At 45.1% G+C, this 20,403-nt stretch overlaps 1 protein-coding gene and 1 non-coding gene across 3 annotated transcripts in view; one reads left to right on the top strand and one right to left on the bottom strand.

The window, feature by feature from the left end:
- Nucleotides 1-20,403, top strand: part of LOC140718912 (NT-3 growth factor receptor-like) — an 878,600-nt gene that overhangs the window by 738,007 nt on the left and 120,190 nt on the right. The window lies entirely within an intron of this gene.
- On the bottom strand, nt 8,597-8,707 carry LOC140718952 (U6 spliceosomal RNA). Its single transcript, XR_012096841.1, has one exon. It is a non-coding gene; the product is annotated as a U6 spliceosomal RNA (small nuclear RNA).

Genomic DNA, 20,403 nt, shown 5'->3' with positions numbered 1-20,403 from the left:
CGTCGCACAGGAGGGTCCTATCACCTGGGCCTACGAGAAAGTCCTGCAGCTGCAAACCTGAGACTGCGGTCCTGTAGCTGGGCATCTCGTTGTCTGCCTGCTGTGCCTCCGCCAGTGCTGCATAGTCCACCCCCGGGGACAGGGCCTGGACAGCTGGTCTGGAGAGTGCGTCCGCCACAACGTTGTCCTTTCCCGAGACATGCTGGATGTCCGTTGTGTACTCGGAGATGTAGGACAGATGTCGCCACTGGCGAGCCGACCAGGGATCGGACACATTCGTGAACGCGAAGGTCAACGGTTCGTGGTCTGTGAACGCGGTGAACGGCTTGCGTTCTAAGAAGTACCTGAAATGCCGGATTGCCAAATACAGTGCTAACAGCTCTCGGTCGAAAGCACTGTACTTGAGTTCAGGTGGTCGTAGGTGCTTGCTGAAGAACGCTAGGGGTTGCCAGCGCCCCTCGATGAGCTGCTCCAGCACCTCACCGACTGCTGTGTCAGATGCGTCCACCGTGAGTGCGGTCGGAATGTCCGTTCTGGGGTGCACCAGCATCGTGGCATCTGCCAAGGCTTCCTTGGCCTTAACGAAAGCGGCCGCGGTCTCCTCGTCCCAAGTAATGTCCTTGCCTTTCCCCGACATCAGGGTGTACAAACGGCGCATGATACGGGCTGCTGAGGGGAGGAAACGGTGGTAGAAGTTCACCATACCGACAAACTCCTGCAGGCCTTTGACCGTGTTGGGCCGGGCAAAGTGGCGGATCGCGTCTACCTTGGCGGGCAGAGGTGTTGCCCCGTCTTTGGTAATCCTGTGGCCCAGGAAGTCAATGGTATCGAGACCGAACTGACATTTGGCCAGGTTGATCGTGAGGCTGAAATCACTCAGGTGGGAGTAGAGCTGGCGGAGGTGGGACAGATGCTCCTGGCGACTACTGCTGGCTATAAGGATGTCGTCCAAATAAATGAATGCAAAGTCCAGGTTGCGTCCCACCGAGTCCATTAGCCGCTGGAACGTCTGTGCGGCATTCTTCAGGCCGAACGGCATTCGGAGGAACTCGAACAGGCCGAATGGGGTGATGAGTGCTGTTTTGGGGATGTCTTCAGGGTGCACCGGGATTTGATGGTATCCCCGGACGAGGTCTACTTTGGAAAAGATTCTTACCCCATGCAGGTTTGCTGCAAAGTCCTGTATGTGCGGCACAGGGTAGCGGTCTGGAGTGGTAGCCTCGTTCAGTCTGCGGTAGTCGCCGCATGGTCTCCAACCCCTGGCTGCTTTGGGCACCATGTGCAGGGGGGAGGCCATGTGCTGTCGGACCTCTGTACGATCCCCAATTCCTCCATCCTCTTGAACTCCTCCTTCGCCAGGTGGAGCTTTTCCGGGGGGAGCCTTCCTGCGCAGGCGTAGACGGAAGGTCCCTGGGTCGGAATGTGGTGCTGTACCCCGTGTCTGGGCATGACTGCTGTGAACTGTGGTGCCAGAATTGATGGAAAGTCCGCCAGGATTCTGGTGAATTCGTTGTCCGACAGCGTGATGGAGTCCAGGTGTGGGGCCGGCAACTTGGCTTCACCCAGGGAGAACGTCTGGAAAGTCTCGGCATGTACCAGTCTTTTCCCTTGCAAGTCGACCAGCAGGCTGTGAGCTCGCAAGAAGTCCACCCCCAGGAGTGGTTGGGCCATGGCAGCCAGTGTGAAGTCCCACGTGAACCGGCTGGCACCGAACTGCAGCTGCACTGTGCGGGTGCCGTAGGTCCGTATTGTGCTGCCATTTGCGGCCCTCAGGGTGGGTCCTGGCTTCCTGTTGCGGGTGTCGTACCCCTTCGGGGGCAAGATGCTGATCTCCGCTCCGGTGTCAACCAAGAAGCGGCGTCCCGACTGTTTGTCCCAGATGTACAAAAGGCTGTCCTGGTGCCCAGCCGCCATAGTCATTAGCGGCAGCTGGCCCTGGCCCTGGCCCTTGCAGAGCGGGCGACAATGGCGGGCTTTTGTGCCCCACCGCTGGTGGTAGAAACACCACTGTTCACTGGCCTCCTCACTCCTGCCTCTGTGTTGTGTGCACCCCCCTGCTGGGACTGGTCTGGTCTGCTGTTGGGCGCATGGCCTGGTAATCTGACCGACGGATGCCACGCTCTCCCTCTTGGCTTTCCACAGCACATCTGCCCGGGCCACCACCTTCCGGGGGTCACTGAAATCTGCATCGGCCAGCAGCAGATGTATGTCCTCGGGCAGTCGCTCTAGGAACGCTTGCTTGAACATAAGGCAGGGCTTGTGTACGTCAGCCAGGGACAGCATCTCGTTCGTCAATGCTGACGGCAGTCTGTCTCCCAAACCGTCCAGGTGAAGCAGGCGGGCACCCCGCTCACGCCGCGAGAGGCCAAAGGTCCCAATGAGCAGCGCTTTGAATGCTTCATATTTGCCGTCTTCCGGGGACGACTGTATGAAATCCTCAACCTGGGCGGCCGTCTACTGGTCAAGGGCACTCACCACGTGGTAGTAACGCATGGAATCAGAGGATATCTGCCGAATCTGGAACTGGGCTTCTGCTTGGCTAAACCACACGCGTGGTCGCAGCGTCCAGAAAGTCGGCAGTTTTAGCGAAACTGCGTGAACAGATGAAGAGTCGGTCATCTTTGGTCCAAATCCTGTTTGGACCGTCAGGGTCACCAATGTAGCGATGTGCTACATACAGAGCTGAAATAACGACACGCAGTCGGTAAGTCGTTTCGAGACTAGTTTATTCAAACTTTGCGGCGCTGGCATTTAAATCCCTATCGCCCGCCCTCTCCGGGCGGAAATGACGTCAGAGGTGCATTACCAAAGTCTCTCCCCGCGCGCTGGCTATTTGTGAGCCGGTTCGCCTGCGCAGAATGTGGGTCGCCACAACCTCTTGAAATGAATGCTAACATTGCATTTGCCTTCCTCACCGCGACTCGATCTGCAAGTTAACCTTTAGAATGTTCTGCACCAGGACTCACAAGTCCCTTTGCACCTCAGATTTTTGGATTTTCTTCGCGTTTAGAAAATAGTCCGCACATTTATTTGTACTACCAAAGTACATGACCATGCATTTTCCAACATTGTATTTCATTTGCCACTTTGACTGTTCTATTTTTTTGCTGTTGTCAACAAAATTGGCTGCATCTGTTGTTACCAATATCCCTAGCCAGAATGGAAACGATTGGATAATCCTCCGATATATCATATCTGACAACAGTACTGCTACAAAGTGACCAGAATTGATTTTATGTCCATAATTTGTACGTAATTATCTCCAGTTACTATTTTTATTATCATCTTGATTTAATCAGGTGACGTTAGCATACATTGGTTAAGTTTTGTGTACTGTACTGTGGTTCAACAGTAGGTCGAAAGATGGATTCCATAAACTTTGTCTTTGCAATGTAGTATTCAAACAGACTCTGGGTGCTGCAGATATTGTTTAAATTGACTGGTATGTGCTATCTACATCAACCTTGTTCTCTAGATAAACCACTTATTGCATAAACTCCAGATATCTTATTCTAAGTCTTACTCCATGTCATTGGCAGAGGCAATACCATCCAGGGACGACTAAACAAAATTATGCTTTTAAGCAACAAACACAAAATGCTGGAGGGATTCCGCAGGCCAGAATATTTTGAATGACAGATGCCATACCTAGCAGATCAATTTGCAGTTCCTTTTGTAAAAAAACAATCTATCGCCCCAGACACAGTTCTCACACATAATCCAATACAGAAAATCCTCATATCTTTCTTCCTTCTTCAAGAGGCAGCACTGTTTTATTCATTTGACTTCCACTGAGAGTTTTCTTAACTTCTGTAAGTAATGATTCAGAATCCAAATCAGGTTTAATATCACTGGCATATGTCATGAAATTTGTTGCTATACCACAGCAGTACATTGCAATACATAATAATATAATCTGTAAATTACTTTATATATATATATATATATATATATATATATATAAAGTGTTGGCGCGTGGCCTAGTGGATAAGGCACTAGGATAAGGTCTAGTGATCTGAAGGTCACTGGTTCGAGACTGAGGCAGCGCGTTGTGCTCCTGAGCAAGGCACTTAACAACACATTGCTCTGCGATGACACCGGTGCCAAGCTGCTTGGGTCCTAGTGCCCTTCCCTTGGACAACATCGGTGGCGTGGAGAGGGGAAGGCTTGCAGCATGGGCAACTGCTGGTCTCCCATACAACCCTGCCCAGGCCTGCGCCCTGGAAACCTTCCAAGGCACAAATCCATGGTCTCACGTGACTAACGGATGCCTATATATAAAGTTTTATATATATATATATATATATATATATATATAAAGTTAAATCAAATAAGGAGTGCAAAAAAGAGAAACTGTCTCAATTAAATTCAAGGAAACACTGAATCCAAATTAGCTATGTGAATAATGGTCGCCTCATGAACTGTCTTCCAAAAGGACCACAACATTGCTGTAGGGTTTAGAGGCTTGCATGCTTTGATGACCCAGAGAGCTATGTTGGCCTTGTGCTTTGCCTCTTGGTAGGGTCATCCATGCCAAACAGTTCAATGGGTGGAGGCCAGACTAAAAGTGGTGCACTGGTCCTCCAGGTTTGAAGGTTCAGTTTAGGGCTGACAACCCTGACTGGCCAAAAAGAATTGTTATGGAAACAACAATGAAGATTCCTTCTCTATCTGTGTGTGGTGGTATGGACGGACAGAGATGGAGGACCTTCATTGCTGCCCTAAATGCTATTGGTGTAATGAGCAGTAGATTTTTTTCCATCATCTGCACCATCTTGTTCTATGGTGTTCTTGCCATTTAGTGGTTTGGTAGTAGTTCCATGGATGAGGCATTCAGGACCAGGCAATTGAAGGTTACTGAGGAGATCGGTAGTTTGAGAAGCATCACGGATGTCGGTGGGAAGGGACTGAACCAAGGAAGTAGAATGGAACCGAGATAAGTTCAGTAATGCAGGAGCAGGCAGAATTTAGTAGTTTGGTCGTAGTCTTCTCCTACTTCCTTGAGATATTTTTAAACATATCAGTGCTCAATAAGTTATAGTAATCAAGAATAACCTGAGGCTTTTCTTGATACAGAACAGAATAGGCCCTTCTGTCCCTTTGAGCCATGCCACCCAGCAATTCCACCCCCCATTTAATCTTAACCTAATCACAGGACAATTTACAATGACCAATTAACTTACCAACTGTTCTACTAACTGCTACACTACAGTGACTCCCCAAGTAATTAATATAATTACATTTAAAATCAAAGTGTCGAACGTATGAGCAGGAAGGTCATATCTGAACTGTAAAAGGCACTAGTTCAGTCATAGCTAGACAACAATGGTTGGTCCTGGTCACTACATAAGAGGAAGACAACGATGGTTTACAAGGAGGTGCAGAAGAGGCTTCACGGCTATTGCCAAAGTATACTAGTTATTAAGTAAGTTAGTTACATGGGTAGCACAGCAACCTGGTAGCATGGCATTTAGTATAATGCATTACAGCGTCTACGATCAGCAATTGGGGTTCAATTCCCGCCATGTCCGTAAGGAGCTTGTATGTTCTCCCTGTGACTGTGTTTCCTCCAGATTCCAATGACGGGGACGAAACAACATTAGCGTAGTTGTAGGCACAACACTTCGCAGTACAGGGGTGACCCAGGTTCAATTCCTGCTGCTGACTCTACGGAGTATGTACGTTCTCCCCGTGGCCGAGTGGCGGGGGGGGGGGGGGGTTCCTCCCACAGTCCAAAGATGGACCATTTAGTAGATTAATTTGGTCACTGTAAATTGTCCTGTAATTAGGCTAGGATTAAATCAGGGTATTGATGGGTGGTGTGATCAAAGGTCCAGAAGGGCTTATTCTATGCTAAATCACAATAAATGAAAAAAACATTCAGGTTAGGGTTAGTACGTTGTGGACATGTTATGGATCTAGCAGCATGGTGACGTTTGTGGGCTGCCCCCAGCACATCCTTGAACTGTATAGGCTGTTGATGCAAACGACACATTTCACTGGATTTTTCGATGTTTTGATGTGCATGTGACAAATGAAAACTAATCTTTAAGAAGGGGCAAAATGTTTCTTTGGAACAAAGGCAGCAGCCAAAAGAAGTTTTAAAGGAAGTTTATAAGCTAAAATGAGGCTTGGGAAAGTTAACAGGACACTGCTATATATTCTATCAGACAGGTCAAAAACTAGTTGACTCGGGTTTAGTGTCGATGGTGGAATCATTAGAAGACATTTGAAGAAAGCTTTTACTCAAAGGTTTCTGCAGGTCTGGAACCCACTGCTTGAAAGGATAATGAAGGCAGAAGATGCCATTGCGTTGAAAAAAAAATGTGGGTAATAACCTGGATGACCAAAGGTTCAAAGTAAATTTACTATCAAAGTTTATACAGTATATGTCAACATATACAAACCTGAGATTCATTTTCTTGTGGGCATACACAGTAAATCCAAGAAACATAATAGAACCAATGAAACACTGTACCCAACAGGATGGACAACAGCCAATGTGCAAAAACAAAAGAAAACAATAAATAATAATAAGAAGAAGAAGAAGAAGAAGAACAAGAAGAAGAAATAAGCAATAAATATCGAGAAAATGAGATGAAGAATCTTTGAAAGTGAGTCCATAGATAGTGGGAACAGTTCAGTGATAGGGCAAGTGAGGTTGAATGAAGTTATCCCCTCTGATTCCTGAGACCGATGACTGAAAGCTAATAATTGTTCCTGTGTTGGCGCGTGGGCAAGTGTTTAAGGTGTTCGTCTAGTGATCTGAAGGTCGCTAATTCGAGCCTTGGCTGAGGCTGCGTGCGTACCCTTGAGCAAGGCACTTAACCACACATTGCTCTGCGACGACACCGGTGCCAAGCTGTATGGGTCCCAATGCCCTTCCTTTGGACAACATCGGTGGCATGGAGAGGGGAGACTTGCAGCTTGGGCAACTGCCGGTCTTCCATTAAAAAAAAACTTTGCCCAGGCTTGCGCCCTGAAAACTTTCCAAGGTGCAAATCCATGGTCTATCGAGACTAACGGAGGCCTACACACTACAATTGTTCCTGAACATGGTGGTGTGGGTCCTGAGGCTCCTGTATTTTCTTCCTGATGGCAACGGTATAAGGAGAGCATGGCCTGGATGGTGGGGTTCCTTGATAATGGATGCTGCTTTTCTGTGACCGCGCTCCATGTAGATGTGCTCAATGGTGGGGAGAGCTTTATCTGTAATGGACTGGGCTGTATACGTTAGATTTTGTAGAATTTTCCATTCAAGGGTTTTTATGTTTTAATACCAGGGTGTGATGCAACCAGTCAGTATACTTTCCTCTCCTGCACTCATCATTAGAAGTTTATCAAAGTTCTAGGTTCCGTGCTCAACTTTCACAAACTTCTAATGAAGTAGAGGCACTGCCATGCTTTTTACATAATGGCACCTACATGCTGAACCCAAGACAGATCCTCAGAAATGATAACACTGAGGAATTTAAATTTGCTCACCCTCTCCACCTCTGATCCCCTGATGAGAACTATCTAATGGACCTCCGGTTTCCTTCTCCTGAAGTCAAGCTCCTTGGTCTTGCTGACGTTGAGTGAGAAGTTGTTGTGGTGGCTCCACTCAGCCAGATTTTCAATCTCCCTCCTGTATGCTGATTCATCACCACCTTTCACTTGGCCAACAACGTTGGTGTCATCAGTACATTAAATATGGCATTACAGCTGTGCTTAGCATCATAGTCATAAGCATAAAGCGAGTAGAGCAGGGGGCTAAGCACACAGCCTTGTGATGCACCAATGCTGATGGAGATTGTGGAGGAGATGTTTCTGCTCATCCAAAATGACCGACGTCTGCACGTAAGGAAATAGAGGATCCAACTGCATATGGAAGTATTGCGGCCAAGATCTTGAAGCTTATTGATTAGTTTTGAGGGGATGATAGTACTGAATGCGAGCTGTAGTCAATGAAGAGCATCCTGATGCATGCATCTTTACTGTCCAGATGTTCCAGGACTGAGTGAGTAGCCAATGAAATCACATCTGCTGCAGACCTGTTGCAGAGGTAGGCAAATTGGAGGGGATCCATATTCCTTCTCAGGCAGGAGTTGATACGTTTAATTACCAACCTCTCAAAGCACTGCATCATACCGGATGGAAGTGCTGCTAGACAATAGTCATTGAAGCAGGTTACTATGTTCTTCTTAAGTGCCAGTATAATTAAAGCCTGCTTGAAGCAGGTGACCATATACTACAGGGAGCTTTATTTAATCTCTTCAAGAGATTAGCTTTTTTTGTCTGATGTACATTGAAATATTGAAGCACACAGTGAATTGCGTTGCTTTGCATCAATGACCAACATAGTCCAAAGACTGTGATGGGGCAGCCCACAAGTGCCGCCATGCTTCTGGCACCAACATAGCATGCCCACAACGTACTCACCCTAAACATAATCGCACATCTTTGGAATGTGGAAGAAAACCGGAGTACCCAGAGGAAATCCACGCGGCCACAGGGAGAATGTGCAGTCTCCTTAATGACAGCAGCAGGATTTGTACGCCGATCTGTGATTGCTGGCGCTCTACGGCGTTTTGCTAACTGTTACGATACCTTGAGCAGAAATATGGAACACTTCAAGAATTTGCATGTCATTCTTGTACAGGGGCCGTGCTAATCTTCTAAATGTAAAGCTCTTCTTTGGCCATCAGCATTATGATGGGCTGAATGTCCGCCTTCTATACTGCCTGTTTCCATGGTTATAGTCAGCATCAAATGATCCCATCGTACTCTCTGAAAAAGACCATTATCCAGGTCAATAATTATTCTACTACAAAAAAACAATACAAAAACAAATCATCTGGTGATTTATACATGCAATCCCCACTCTAATAAACATGGGCACAGTGCCCACATCCTATTCTGCCCAACAAGCAACTCTAAAATGTCAGCCAGCAGAAAACAAACAGTCACATCTGCCGAGTGTATTACTTATGTACAACTCATTACAAAGCTAGTACTGAAGCAGAAAATGCAGACTTGGTTTTGAAATTCAAATAGAAGCATTAGTGAGGATATACACATCAGGAGAAATATTACCCTTCTGTCGAAGCTCCCAGGAATGCTAATGACAGCAGGAGAGCTGCTGGTGGCTGAAAGTGGGGCATGGAAGGTCCTGGTGTTGGAGGGGCTGGTCTCCCAGGTCACTGCAGTGTTCACGTTAGTGGGAATGAAACTCTAACAGGTTTCTACAGATGTACTGTGGAGAGCATTCAAACTGGTTGCATTATCGTCTGAGCTGAAGGAGCCACTGCACCCGATCGGATAAAGCTCAGAGGGTTGCAAACACTGCCAGCTCCATCATGGGCTCTAGCCTCCACAGTATCAAAGACACCTTCAAAGGGGCTGTGCCTCAAATATGTGATGTCCATCACTAAGGACCCCTATTGCCCAGGATATGCCCTCTAGTCCTTGCTACCACTAGGGAGGAGGTATTGAAGCCTGAAGACACACACTCGACACTTCAGGAACAGCTCCCTCCCTTCCGCCAACAGATTTCTAATGGTCAATGAACCCTTGTACACTAACTTTTGCCTTTTTTGCACTACTTATTTAATTAAGTTATTTGATATATTTTTCTTGTAATTTATTGTGTCTTTATGTATTGCACTGTAGTGCTGCAACAAAGCAACAAATCTCATGATGAATGTCGGTGATATTAAACCTAATTCTGATTCTGAGTCGCTGAGACTAGGGCTGCTGGCAATGGCCGGGCCAACATACAAGGGTGATGGAGGCTGGATTCTAGTGATCCACGTTCTTTTAGTTGCACGAGGAAAGGTATTTTCATGGGTGACACGGCAACGTAAGCCGGCAGCATGGTAGCAGTGGCAGCTAGCATAATGCTTTACAGTGATCAGCGATCGGGGTTCAATTCCTGCTGCTGCCTGAAAGGATTTTCTATGTTCTCCCCATGACCATGCCACTTCTCTCCCACATTTCAGAGGAAGACAGGTCAGGGGTAGTAAGTTCTGGGCCAGAAACATGGCGACACTTGCGAGCTTCCCCAGCACATCCCAGGTGAGTGTTGGTTGCTAGCATAAATGCTGCATGCAGTGAGACGTCAAAACATAGCGTGAGATGCGTCGTTGGCGTCACTGGCCGACGCAGTTTGAGGATGTGTTAGGAGCGGCGTGCTAGAGCCACCAAACCTTCAGCACCAACGTAACACGCCCACAACTTGCTATCCCTGATCTGTACATCTTTGGAATTTGGGAGGAAACCGGAACACCTGGAGGAAACATGCACAGTCACAGGAAGAACACACAAATTCCCTATAGACAGCGGCGGGAATTGAATCCCGATCGCAGGCCGCTGGAAGCCTAAAGAATTATGCTAACTGCTACAGTATTGTGTTGCCCACCTGTACCAGCCAGGTAACTTCCTTCACGGATCGACAGACCATGAAACACAGTTATATCCATCACTAGCATACAGCTTACACCACCCTTGTATATTCTTAGTTCCTGCAGGGAGTTATTCCAGTGTGTGGGACAGACTGTGCTGGAGGCTGTCCAAAGTAATTAACTGTGAATAAAGCTGTTTACTGTGGGCAGATTTTTGGGCGGGCTTGTTTGGTATTGGAGGAAAAGTTGGCTGTGGATAGGCCACATTCCAAAATATTGTGATGTAGAGGTGGTGCTGGCTGGGGCAAACAGCCCCATTGGTGGAATGTACCCTAGTTTATTGTCTTAGATAAAAAAACGAAATACTAAACATGCACTTGCATGCCTGCTATATGAATTCTGCTCTTCTTTTGGAGGTATTCAAATGGGAAATATTGAAAGAAGCCACAAGTTCATATCTCATTTAAAACTAATCAGAATGCACAGATCTCCCTGTAATCAACTAAATAATTGATAGTCATTGAATTCAGCCACAGTAAGATGACAGGATCAAAAAAAGCAAGCACCAGATAATGGTGCTGAGAAAGGTCTTTGACTCATAACAGATCAGTACTCACAATTCTCTCTTTAAATTACTTTTGCCAACTATTAATTTTATACTAAAATGTATTGAGGTTCTCAAACTGCTCCCTTCATTAGTCCTTCTGGTATTGTTTTAGTCCCCAAACAATCCATTACTTCTTCTCCTGTTTCTTCTGACTTAAACCCAGAAATCTTTAATTTCAGTCATCATAGCCACTCAGTGGCCACTTTATTAGGTACACCTTTGCCCTTGCTTGTTAATGCAAGTATCTAATCAACCAATCATGTGGCAGAAACTCAATGCAGAAAAGTATGCAGACATGGTCAAGAGGCTCAGTTGCTGTTCACACCAAATCTCAGGGAATGGGGGATGAAATGTGAATTCGGTGACTTTAAACATGAAATAATTGGAGCCAGACGGGTGGTTTGAGTATCTCAGAAACCGCTGATCTCCCCTGGGATTTTCGTGCACCACACATCCGTTGAGAGTAGTTCTGTAGGCGAAAATGTTGTGTTAATAAGAGAGGCCAGAGGAGAATCGCCAGACTGGTTCAAGATGACAGGAAGGTGACAGTAACTCAAATAACCATGCCTGATAACAGTGATGGGCAGAAGAACACTTCTGAATGCACAACACATTGAACCTTGAAGTGGATGGGCTGTAGCAGCAAAAGGACCACACCAGGTTCCACTCCCGTACCTAATAAGTTGGCCACATAAAGGAAGATGATTTGAGCGCACATTTGGTGTGTGAGGCTCTATCAGGCAGGAAGGAGAAAAATTAGTTTGTAAGGTGTTCTATGACCCACGATTCTATTATTTCTCAGAATGTTCAGATTGTTTTTCTATTTGACGAGATTATGCTTCTTTTGATTATATTCAATGTCTCACTGCGCCGGCTCACCTCTCCCCCGAGGCAGGGTAGCAGTCTTTCACTTTGATTGCAGTGCAAATCTTTGAGGCTGACTGTCTTTAGAACACCTGACAGTGGTGGCACAAGTCAATATTGGCTCTCCATCTCAATCTAATTGCTATCCAAGCGCAAGTTAAATAACTCAGTACAAAGAATATTCTCAACTTCAGTCTTTCCAGAGCATGAAATCTGAAGTAAGACAGAAAGCATTCAAGTGTACAACAGGTTAGGCGGTATCTGTGGAGACAGAAGGAGAATTAATGTTTCAGGTCAAAACATGGTTCAGTCCCACAAAGAGGGATTAACACGTGAGCTGGCGTACCTGAGAACGCTTTAGGAACATGAACATACGTGGATCTTTCAGCCTTCTCCTCCACTGAATCTTTTACCGCAAAGCCTCTTTCTCCTAGTTCTTTCTTATCCAAGAATCTATTTAACTGTGCCTTGAATATACTCAGTCACTGGACCTGCACAACCTATTGAGCAGAAAATTCCAAACATTCTCTAGCCTGTGGAAGAAGAATAAATTTTCCCACCTCAGTCCAGAGCCCACCTAGCCCCCTTACTGTAAGACTGTGACCCTGTTTTTAAAATGTTATGTCATTTCTAAGATGTTCAGATACGTGTTCTGGTTGTTGAGATGTTGTTTCTGTCAATTATGTCCAATGCAGATTCCTTATGATGGAGAATTTGCCAAAGTGTGAATCAGCCTGTCATGGTTTGACATTTTCAGATAAAAGCACCCAGAACTCTTTAATAGGAAGAAGTGAGTGATGTTAAATTCTGCATCGTGCCTTTGTGTGATAAGGCTTGGCAGTGCTACGCATCCCACTTGACCTTGGTTCATCCAAAGGTCAGCTCTCTGATGTCTCATCACTGAGTTTATAAAATTATTTGGAGTCTTGAATGGCTGCTATTGTTACCTAGAGACACCAAGACAGAGTTCAGTTTCTCTTTATAGATAGGATTGCATTATCATTACAGTAGCTTGTTATTAGATTCCTGTTCTTTTTTATAACCCAGTGAGTTCCTATTTATGGTCAGCAGGCTGATTAACCCCTTAGTTACCATGTCTTCTAAAAGGCTGCAAGTTCAAAGTTCAAAGTGCATTTATTATCAAAGTATGTTTACAGAATACTGCACTGAGGTTCGACCTCCTGCAGGCAGCCACAATACAAAGAAATGCCATGGAACATGTTCAAGAATGCATCCAACACCCAACGGGCAAAAAAGAACAAATTGTGCAAAGGGCAGAAAGCAAGCGGTCAACACAGAGAATATCAAACATCAAACCAGGAGTCCAGTCGTACTCAGTTTAGTTCAAGTCAGAATTGTATCACTAGTCCTGTGCAGAGCAAATCATTCTTCACTAAGGTGCCCCAGACCACATCGACCGCCCTAATCAAACTGCACAAAAACAGCAAAACAAAGAGTGACCAGAATCCAGAAAGACATGCAACATGAACCCTAAGGACTCCAAAACGAGTCCACAGCCTGTTCTGATCAATCCTTGCCACAGGAGTCCTGCACTGAGGAAGACTGGTCAATGGAAGCAGACGGCACCAAACACCGCCCGTCCTCCGCTCTTATCCTTATCAATTTCAACCTTGCTTGATGCCTCAATCGTAGAAAAGCATGGAGTCAACCATGTGCTCAAGCCCTCGAAGCCCCCATCAGAGAAAAGCAATGGAGTTGATCATGGCTCACGCCTCTTCTCCAGACATCCAGGCCTCCAGTCCACACCCTCCACTACAAACCTCACCGAACTCCCTTAGCAAAGCGCTATATCACTCAATCGGTCCAAAAACACGCCATCAAAATGTAAATTACAAGTTCCAATTGCATGCAGCTAGTCCAGTTTTGTGCTGCTACTTACATCAGAATCAGAATCAGGTTTATTATCACCGGCATGTGTCAGGAAATTTGTTAACTTAGCAGCAGCAGTTCAATGCAATACGTAACATAGAAAAGAAATAATAAGTAAATAAGTAAGTCAATTACAGTATATATATATTGAATAGATTAAAAATCACGCAAAAAACAGAAATAATATATACTTAAAAAGTGAGGTACTGTTCAAGGGTTCAATGTCCATTTAGGAATCGGATGGCAGAGGGGAAAAAGCTGTTCCTGAATCGCTGAGTGTGTACCTTCAGGCTTCTGTACCTCCTAGCTCATGGTAAAGTGAGAAAAGGGCATGCCCTGGGTGCTGGGGGTCCTTAATAATGGACACTGCCTTTCTGAGACACCGCTCCTTCCAGACGTCCTGGGTACTTTGTAGGCTAGTACCCAAGATGGAGCCGACTACATAAGACAATCCATTTGCAGGGAGTGGCTGTGACAGATCAACATCACCCGACATCTCAAGGAAATGGTGCATTGATTGTGGGTGCAATGGTCAGCAGGAGACGTGTTTCCACTCCTGTGGTTCCATTGATTTACAAGTCCTGAATATCTTGTTTGCCTGTCCGCTGCTTCTAGTTTCTGAGCATTTAATAGAAGTGAAATAATGCCGATTCCCTGTGGAGATTTCATTATTCCTGAACTTTGAGGGAGGGTGCTGAGGAGACAGAACATGAAAGAAAGGGAACTGGCAGATGATATGGGGGGGGCTGTGCCTGAACCATGAAATCCTGAGATGCAAGATCCATGGATCTCCAAAGTCCAACCTGAATAATTATCCCATGGCTGTAATTCAGGAGACTGCTTTTATCCTTCTCAAGCTATTGTAAGATGCGTCAGTCACTGCAAGCTGTTTCTCACAGTAGCCTTGCAGGCAGCTGTGAAGGTGACAACAGTGCTTAACTTTATATGCATTGGAGTCACCCAGGCAAACTCTGGTGATATTAGTCACAGTTAGTTAGCAGTCATCGCTGCTAGACACATCACGTCTGCCCTATTTATGCATCCCTCTGAGTTCATTTATTTCTACAAAGGTCCGAATAAAGCAAAGAAAGAGGGAAAGAGAAACCATCAACATTTTCCAAGTGGCTGGATTCTCATTAGTGAAAATGCCATTGATGGCAGTTGTGTTTATAACACCAACCCTGAAAATCCCATCAACTTCACAAACAGAAAATTATTTCATTTCCCAAATGTTCAGATGGTGAATGAAGTTAACCCTTTCTGTTTATAAGCCAATGTATGTTTCCTGGTTAAATGTTTTGTGAATTAGCCACAGTAGTTGCATTGCTGGGAAAGATCCCGTTTTTGTCTTTAAAGGTTGAACTAGTTAATCGGATTTATTATTACTGACATACACTCAGTGGGCACTTGATTAGGAACACCTGTACACCTGCTTGTTAATGCAAATATATAATCAGCCAATCATGTGGCAGCAACTCAATGCATGCAGACGTGGTCAAGAGGTTCAGTTGTTATTAAGTCTAAACATCAGAGTGGGGAAAGAAATGTAATGTAAGAGACTTTGATTGTGCAATGACTGTGCTTTGACTGGTGCCAGATGGTGCCAGATTGGGTGGTCTGAGTATCTCAGTAACTGCTAATTTCCTAAGATTTCCACACAAAACACTCTTTAGAGTTTACAAGGAATGGTGTGACAAATGAATAACATCCAGTGAGTGGCAGTTCTGTGGGTGAAAATGCCTTGTTAATGAGGGAGGTCAGAGGAGAATGGCCAGACTGGTTCAAGCTGACAGGAAGGTAACAGTAACTCAAATAAACATGAGTTACAACAGGGGTGTGCAGAAGAGCATCTCTGAACCCACGACACATCAAACCTTGAAATGGATGGGTTTCGGCATTTGAAGACCACAAACATACATACAGTATGTTGTGAAATTTGTTGTTCTGTGGCACCGATACAATTCACTTATTGCCCATTATGCCACTGGTGGTTCCATCTCCGTCTGTATGGAAGGATTCTTCATTGCTGTTTTCATAACAATTTCTTTGACCATTCAGGGCTGTTAGCACTGAGCTGAACCCCTGAAACAAGTGGTCCAGTGAACCTCTCTTAGTCTAGCCTCTGCTCTTTGACCTGTAACCCGACCAAGAACCAAAGCACAAAGCCCTGACCCCAGCCAGCACTGAGGTCATTGAGGCATGCAAGCATCTACACCCTACAACAAGGTTGTGGTCCTCTTGGAGGAGTGGTACAGGTCAAAGATATAAACTGACTATAAATTATAAAAACAAATAAATAGTTAAAGAAAAGAATAACGAGGATCATGGACCATTCAGGCATGTGATGGTGGAGGGGAAGAATCAGTTTTCTGAATTATTGAGTGTGGATCTTCAGGCTCCTGTACCTTCTCTGTGAGGGGGTATGTGATGGCATATCCTGGATGGTGAGAACCCTTAGGGATGGATACTGCCTACTTGAGACAACCCTGCTTGAAGATGTCCTCAATGGTTGGGAGGGTTGTGCCCGTAGAGGAGCTAGTTGAGTTTGTTACTCTCTGCACCTTCCTGTGATCTTGTGCATTGAAGCCTCTATACCAAGCTGTACAGCTAACCTTTAGGATTTCTGATATCTCTGACTAACAAACCCTTAACATAAGTGGGAGAGGCTTTTCTGCAATATATACATTAGGTAAGCAGGCAAATCTATCAGAAATGTACATTCTTTTTCTACCTTGATCTTGCGTGTGTCTTGTTTCTACACCTACCTTGTTGCCATAACCACCCAGCTAAATTTTGTCTTGTTGCGTCATCATGTGACTGCAATATGTGTAGGCTATTGAGTATTGCTAGTTACTAGGGCAATGGAGAGATCGAGCTGCCATCAAACGTTCTTGATTGAAAGCAGTAAACTCTCAATTGACAGCAATGTCTGGAAATTAGTGTATCAAAAGTCACATCTACACACCTATATGTACTACAATGACATCAACTGTGAAAAAAAATCAGAAAACTGCAGAAAGGTTGCTGGAAATCAAAAATATAAACAGAAAATTCTGGAAGCACTTGAAGTCAGACAGCATCAGTAAAATGAGAAATGGTTAACATTTGAGGTCTGAGAATCTTCCTCATAACACGCTTCACAGATGCCAAATATTTCCAGCAATTTCTGTTTTTGTTAACATGACCTCACAATGTCCACGCTTGATTATTTCCCTCATTTTCTCATCACCATAGCTACCATTTATCAGTCATGACTTTAACTCCCCACACCTATCGAGTGGTTCCCCGATCAGCTTTTAGGAAGCCTTGTGATTTTTGTCCAAGACAAAGAGCAAATGGCCACTCAGTGGCCATTGAAAGGCAGCCTTCACAGCTATGGTGAATGAGCATCAATATAATAGTGGAAGTCCACCTGAGACCAGAACTGCCCTCGTGAACTGGTGGCACAATGTACTCCACTATCACTGCTACTCCCCACATCCCTGTCAAAGGGTTCAACTGGGCCGATAGACAGTGAGATGTCTGGACATGGTAAGTAATTCTATGTAAACCCTAGAAACTCTGAAACAGTTAAGGAAGGAGTCGCTGCTGTTCCTCCAAGACTGATGTGTCCCCCAAGAATATCTGTTCACTTACCCCTGTACTGCCATAATGAGGCCAAGGTCAGGCTGGAGGAGCAACACCTCATGTTCTGCCTGGGTGGTCTCCAACCTGATGGCGTGAATGTCAATTTTGCTCATTTTGGTGGCCCTGTCAATGTTATCTTCACTTACCCTGCTCTCACCTTCCTCTAGTTCTCCAAATTCCCTTTATTCCATGATCCAGTGTCCTCTCTTTTGAAATTCCTCCTTCTTCAGATCCTTTACCTCTCCCACATACCAGCTCCCAACGCCTCACATCATTCCAATTCATCCCCCCCTCCCCACCCACCTCTTTCCTCACTCTCACCTGCCAGCTTGTGCTCTTCTGGCCTTCTCCCAACTTTCTTATTCTAGCTTCTGCCCCCTTTCTTTCCAGCCCCAATGAAGGGTCTTGGTGTGAAACATTGGCTATTTATTTCCCGCATGTTGGCGCGTGGCCATGTAATTAAGGCATTGGTCTAGTGATCTGAAGTTCGCTAGTTTGAGCCTTAGCTAAGGCAGCGTGTTGTGTCCTTGAGCAAGGCAGTTAACAACACATTGCTCTGCGACAACACCGGTGCCAAGCTGCTTGGGTCCTAGTGCCCTTCCCTTGGACAACATCAGTGGTGTAGAGAGGGAAAGGCTTGCAGCGTGGTCAACTGCCGGTCTACCATACAACCCTGCCCAGGCCTGCGCCCTGGAAACTTTCCAAGGCGCAAATCCATGGTCTCTCGAGACTAACGGATGCCTATTTATTTCCTGCTATGGATGCTGCCTGACCTGCTGAGTTCATCCAGAATTTTGTGTGTGCCCCTGAGGCCAAATAGCCCATTGTTGAGTCATTGTCTGGAGCTGACTACCAAAGCCAACTGCCTCCAGACCAGTGGATTTCAGATTTGCACGACTAACCTAACAACATGAATTTGAATCCAAACCTGGCAGCTGAGCAATCTAAATTCAACTAGTAACACAAAAAGGAATTTTATTTTTAAAAACACTTCTCATTAATTTGACTACTGTAAAACAATTATTTAGTTCACCAGTGTCTATATGAGAAAGAAATACTTTATTTTTATTTAGAGATACAGCCCGACAATCCCATGCCGCTCAATTACACCCATGTGACCAATTAACCTAGTAACCCGCACATCTTTAGAACGTGGGAGAAAGCTGGGGCACCTGGAGAAAACCCATGCAATCACAGTGGGAACATACAAACTCCTTACAGACTATGGCAGGAAGTGAACCCGATAGCGGGCACTGTAATAACATTATGCTAACTGCTACATTAGCATGCCAACCCCAGATCTGATGTACTCACATGTTCTGGCCCATATGTGACTCCAAATCACCAGCAGATCTGGCTTTAAACTGCCCTCCGAAATACCCTAGCAAGCCACCAAGTTAAGGGGACATTTGAGGATGGGCATTCAATGTTGGCTTAGACCAGGAGTTCCTAATCTTTTTAATGCTATGGACCTCTACCATTATACAAGGGGTCCATGGACCCAAAGTTGTGAATACCTGGTTTAGTAATATAACTAAATAAATACTTTTTATTTCGGTAAACAAGGTGGATGAAGTTAAATGTAAGCCATTCATTAACAGGTAGGACAATACTGATGGGCTGAATGTCTGACATCTCTTTTGCATCTTCTGCAAATTCTCTGTGATTGCATTTAGTCATTCATCCTTCACTCTTCACACTCGTCCCTCTTCCACATTCTCTCTCTCCTACTTCATACAGAATCTGCTCTGGAAATGCTTAAAACCATTCCACCCTGCTGCCCTCTAGATCTTTACTGAGTTCAGCAGGTGCCGATTGTCTCATCATTCCCCTAACTTTGCGTAATCTCCGCTTGACGTCCACTTCTCCACTGCCGACTTCACAGTGTTATCAGCATTCCACTAGTGCAAGTTGCCGGGATGATATTAGCCAACACCTGTAGACAGGATCAACCATTTTGTAATGAATGATGATCCTCTCTCTGCTTAATGATACGTCATCCAACTTTGGAGTCTTGAGTGAAGAATCCCAGTAGTTTAATCAATTTCACAAATGCCGTCAGTTGGCTGGGCAGCAGGCCATTGGCACATGCTTTGCACTCCAAAACTTCTTCACAAATAGGATGCAATATTATAGAGGTGGTGGGCATTTCCCAACTCTTCTTAGCATTTGCTCCAGGTGGCAAATCCATGGTGGGACAGCTAGCAGAGTTTCTCCCTTCACTTCTCCAGTGACCCAGGTTCAATCATGACCTTCGATACTCTCTGTGGAGTTTGTTTGTTCTCTCTGTGACTACATTGGTTTTCCTCAGAAGCTATAGTTTTAGAATTAGAATCAGGTTTAATATCACTGATATATGTCATAGGATTTATTATTTTGCAGCAGCAGTACAGTGCAATGCATAAAAAAAATGCTACAACTGCAATTTTGTACCATACATTGCAATAAGAATTTATTATATATAATATATATTTTTTTAAACCAGTAGTACAAAAGCGATCAAAAATATTGGGGTAGTGTTCCTGAGTTGGTTTATTGTCTGTTCAGAAATCTGATAGCAAAGGGGAAGACACTGTTCCTAAAACATTCAGTGTGAGTCTTCAGGCTCCTGTACCTCTTCTCTGGTGATAGGAATGAGAAGAGTAATAGGGATTCTTAATGATGGATACCACCTTTTTGAGGCATCGCCTTTTGGAGATGTACTTGATGCTGGGGAAACTAATGCCTATGATGGAGCTAACAGAGTTTGTCATACTTTGTAGCATTTTCCACTCCATACCAGAAGGTGATGCAACCAGTTAGATCAGACCTGCAATCTAACTGGCAGGTGAGACTCAGCAAAGCTTTGCAGACAGCAAGGAGTACTACTAACAATTCTAATAAAAAATTTTTTTGGGACTAGGACTACTGCCATTCTCAGCCTGTAATTTCCCATTGGGGGGTGTCCCTTTGAACCATCTGTGCAACCTGATGTTTGTGTGCTTTCCCAAAGGATCCAGTGAACTGGATTCTCAAGAATACAGGTTTGGCCAC

Source organism: Hemitrygon akajei, chromosome 30 (genome assembly GCF_048418815.1).
Source record: "Hemitrygon akajei chromosome 30, sHemAka1.3, whole genome shotgun sequence".
Lineage (NCBI taxonomy): Eukaryota > Metazoa > Chordata > Chondrichthyes > Myliobatiformes > Dasyatidae > Hemitrygon > Hemitrygon akajei.
Note: the sequence above shows the minus strand (reverse complement) of the source record. Positions and strands in the feature narration are given on the sequence as shown.